Here is a 5,127-nt window from a genome sequence, read left to right as displayed (position 1 = left end):
TTATTTTCCTCCCCAAACAGCAAAACTCCTTTACTACTTTAAGTGTCTCATTTCCTAATATAATTGCCTCAGCATCACCCGACTTAATTCGACTACATTCCATTATCCTCGTTTTGCTGTTGTTGATGTTCATCTTATACCCTCCTTTCATGACACTGTCCATTCCGTTCAACTGCTCTTCCAAGTCCTTTGCTGTCTCTGACAGAACCTCAACGTTTTTATTTCTTCTCCATGGATTTTAATACCTACTCCGAATTTTTCTTTTGTTTCCTTCACTGCTTGCTCAATATACAGATTGAATAACATCGGGGATAGGCTACAACCCTGTATCATTCCCTTCCCAACCACTGCTTCCATTTCGTGCCCCTCGACTCTTATAACTGCCATCTGGTGTCTGTACAAATTGTAAATAGCCTTTCGCTCCCTTTATTTTCCCCCTGCCACCTTTAGAATTTGAAAGAGAGTATTCAAGTCAACATTGTCAAAACCTTTCTCTAAGTCTACAAATGCTAGAAATGTAGGTTTGCCTTTCCTTAATGTTTTTTCTAAGGTAAGTCGTAGGATCAGTATTGCCTCACGTGTTCCAACATTTCTATGGAATCCGAACTGATCTTCCCCGAGGTCGGCTTCTATCAGTTTTTCCATTCGTCTGTAAAGAATTCGTGTTAGTAGTTTGCAGCTGTGACTTATTAAACTGATTGTTCGGTAATTTTCACATCTGTCAACACCTGCTTTCTTTGCGATTGGAATTATTATATTCTTCTTGAAGTCTGATGGTATTTCGCCTGTCTCATATATCTTGCTCACCAGATGGTAGAGTTTTGTCAGGACTTGCTCTCCCAAGGCCGTCAGTAGTTCTAATGGAATGTTGTTTACTCCCTGGGCCTTGTTTCGACTCAGGTCTTTCAGTGCTCTGTCAAACTCTTCACGCAGTATTGTATCTCCCATTTCATCTTCATCTACATCCTCTTCCATTTCCATAATAGTGTCCTCAAGTACATTGCCCTTGTATAGGCCCTCTGTATACTCTCTCTAGCTTTCTGCTTTCCCTTCTTTGCTTAGAATTGGGTTTCCATCTGAGCTCTTGATATTCATACAAGTGGTTCTCTTTTCTCCAAAGGTCTATTTAATTTTCCTGTAGGCAGTATCTATCTTACCCCTCGTGAGATAAACCTCTACATCCTTACATTTGTCCTGTAGCCATCCCTGCTTAGCCATTTTGCACTTCCTGTTGATCTCATTTTTGAGACGTTTGTATTCCTTTTTGCCTGCTTCACTTACTGCATTTTTGTATTTTCTCCTTCCATCAATTAAATTCAGTATCTCTTCTGTTACCCAAGGATTTCTACTAGCCCTCGTGTTTTTACCTACTTGATCCTCTGCTGCCTTCACTATTTCATTGCTCAAAGCTATCCATTCTTCTTCTACTGTATTTCTTCTCCCATTCCTGTCAATTGTTCCCTTATGCTCTCCCTGAAACTCTGTACAACCTCTGGTTCTTTCAGTTTATCCCATCTCCTTAAATTACCACCTTTTTGCAGTTTCTTCAGTTTTAATCTACAGTTCATAACCAATAGATTGTGGTCAGAGTCCACATCTGCCCCTGGAAATGTCTTACAATTTAAAACCTGGTTCCTAAATCTCTGTCTTACCATTATATAATCTATTTGAAACCTTTTAGTATCTCCAGGGTTCTTCCTTATTACAAATTTCTTTCATGTTTCTTGAACGAAGTGTATCTATGATTAAGTTGTTTTCTGCGCAAAATTCGACACAGGCAGCTTCCTCTTTCATTTCTTAGCCCCCATCCATATTCACCTACTATGTTTCCTTCTCTCCCTTTTCCTACTCTCGAATTCCAGTCACCCATGACTATTAAATTTTCGTCTCCCTTCACTATCTGAATAATTTCTTTTATTTCATCATACATTTCTTCAATTTCACCGTCATCTGCAGAGCTAGTTGGCATATAAACTTGTACTACTGTAGTAGGTATGTGCTTCGTGTCGATCTTGGCCACAATAATGCGTTCACTGTGCTGTTTGTAGTAGCTTGCCCGCACTCCTATTTTTTTATTCATTATTACACTGACTCCTGCATTACCCTTATTTGATTTTGTATTTATAACACTGTATTCACCTGACCAGAAGTCTTGTTCCTCCTGCCACCGAACTTCACTAATTCCCACTATACCCAACTTTAACCTATCCATTTCCCTTTTTAAATTTTCTAACCTACGTGCCCAATTAAGGGATCTGACATTCCACACTCCGATCCGTAGAACGCCAGTTTTCTTTCTCCTGATTACGATGTCCTCTTGAGTAGTCCCCGCCCAGTGATCCGAATGGGGGACTATTTTACCTCTGGAATATTTTACCCAAGAGGACGCCATCATCATTTAATCATACAGTAAAGCTGCATGTCCTCGGGAAAAATTACGGCCATAGTTTCCCCTTGCTTTCAGCCATTCGCAGTACCAGCACAGCAAGGCTGTTTTGGTTAGTGTTACAAGGCCAGATCAGTAAATCATCCAGACTGTTGCCCCTGCAACTACTGAAAAGGCTGCTGCCCCTCTCCAGGAACCTCACGTTTGTCTGTCCTCTCAACAGATACCCCTCTGTTGTGATTGCACCTACGGTACGGCTATCTGTATTGCTGAGGCACGCAAGCCTCGCCACCAACGGCAAGGTCCATGGTTCTTGGGGGGGGGGGCAAGACTAAACATAAAACATGCAAAAAACATAAGTGGACCTTGCGGCTGAGCGTGGAAATGTTTTGACCGCAACAGTTCACTTGGCTACATCATGTGACACTGCACCACCAACACTAAGCGAACACTTAATTCTGTACTAGCGCGTGATATGTCGACACAATATCAGCCCCCTTGTGGGAAGCAGAGCATAGGTGTCGAGGAAATGAGCAGGGAAGTGAGCACATTATCCAGAACAGGTTGTTGGCGCCAGTGGTTGCTCTCCATCATTGAGGGAATTGGTGATTATCTTGCCATTCACCAAGACATCCAACTGTCTGTGTACCTCTTTGTAACACACGGTACAGGCCAGTGTTTGAGGGGTTGCAACGGTAGTGTCATGCCAATGGTTCTATAGCATGACATAGGAACAGTTGTCTAGATCTTGATGCACGTAACAAGGTGGTGTGCTATGACTGGAAGCTTTTGAAGACTGGAGCCGAATGATTTAGTCCCACAGACAATGTATGAATTTCAGCTTGTCTTATGTGGATGTATGCAGGGCATCTGTGTCAATGAATTCACCTGGAGGATGCAACATGTCTCTGTAGGCTAGCTCTGTGGTTGAAGAACCAATGTTGGTTTTATAAGCGGTTCACATATGAAGGAGGACAATAGGAAGACCCAACGTCCAAGCTGTGTTGTGGCATATGGGCACCGCATCCCGTTACTAATGGGATGGTAATTTATAGTCTTGTGGTGGACATACTTGCAAAACTTAGCATCCAAGCTCTGTTTGACTCAATGCCCAGGCGTATTAAGGCCGTTATTACGGCCCGAGGTGGTTGTTCTGGGTACTGATTCCTCAGGATCTATGCACCCAAATTGCGTGAAAATGTAATCACATGTCAGTTCTAGTATAATATATTTTCCAATGAATACCCGTTTATCATCTGCATTTCTTCTTGGTGTAGCAATTTTAATGACCAGTAGTGTATTTACTTTTTTAAATATGAATTTTTGTACTTCTGGTATTAAATATCAGTTTTCGATTAGTTTTAAAAGTTTAATATCTGTCACTGCACTTCAGATTTGCGTATATATAGATATATAAATGAACAATTACTTTTAACATCTTTTTTTAGGTCGGTTTCCTGTGTATTTGTTCGTTACAAATTTTGGAATTGATTTTAAAGTAACTTCACAGTAAGTTAAAGACTTGAAACTTTCAACTTAGCTCAGAACTGGATGACAGTGCAGTAATGATTCTCTTTCTTTTCTGGTACGTCACTGGGAGTACCAGTGTATGGTGGGCCACTGCTAATTCCCTGTTTTTCTGTTCTAGTCGTGAATAACTCGCAGTTAAGAACGATTGCAGTTAAGCTTCCGTGTGAGCTCGTTTGTTTCTAATTTTTACATTTGCAGTATTTTTGCATGCTACACACAGGAGGAAGTAATATTCTGGTTGGGTCAGTTGAAGAGAAACTGAAATAAACCTGAAACTTATCACATGTCTCTGTAGTAATCTCAGCAGGATGTTTTAAATCAGCTGAAAAATTTTACACACACAAGCATAAAAAGCAGAAAATAACTACTTAAATAAAAACTTTTCAATATGATACGTTTTAAGATGGACTAAAAAGTATTAAATAATCTCTCGTAACCCCATACAGATTGTTAATGCCACATAAATAATGCTGAAAATTTGTGCTGTGAATTTTTACCAACTATGACAGTACTTTTAAAACTGAAAATGGAAAATGCGGAATGCATGAAAGAGATAACAGTAAGGACTGTAGGGAGTAGCTATCATTGAAAATAATCACATGAAAAGGTCATATCATTTGAAGTGCAATAAACTATTAGTGACGTCAGTGAACAATTCATTGCATTCATCCCTCTTTTTTGTTTCAAATTTTACAATAATTGTCACAGCTATTAAAAATTCATGAGCTTGAATTTTCTGGACTATCTGTATGATATTAGAAACTTGTAAGGTGCTAGGAGAAATTATTTAATATGTTTTAGTTCATTCTAAAAACGTGTTATATTAAAGTTTTTTATACACTTCTGACAATGTAGGCATGGGGTGATCAGCAGTATTATGAACACAGAATAAATTTTCGACTACCAAGATCGCTAAAATTAATTTATGTTGAAAGGTGTGGAGCAAGTAAAATACATTGTTTATTGTGTGTACTTAAAAAAAATAGTGCTTAACATCTAAGAGTTGATATAAAAATAAAAGATATCTGTAAGATAGGTTGACATAGCAGTATATCAAGTGTGTGTAGTGTTTTTTTACTTTGTGTCCATGTATGTGTGTTATTATATTCACTTAAGTTACAATAAAGTTAAGATAAAAATCACAGCAGGTTATGGGCCCAGAGCAATAAGAAAATAGAAAAGCTAAAAAATAGAAGGCATGCATAAGGAAG

The sequence above is a fragment of the Schistocerca nitens genome, chromosome 7 (genome assembly GCF_023898315.1).
Source record: "Schistocerca nitens isolate TAMUIC-IGC-003100 chromosome 7, iqSchNite1.1, whole genome shotgun sequence".
In the NCBI taxonomy this organism is placed as follows: Eukaryota; Metazoa; Arthropoda; class Insecta; order Orthoptera; family Acrididae; genus Schistocerca; species Schistocerca nitens.
The sequence above is the reverse complement of the archived record's forward strand: the minus strand, read 5'-3'. Positions refer to the sequence as shown.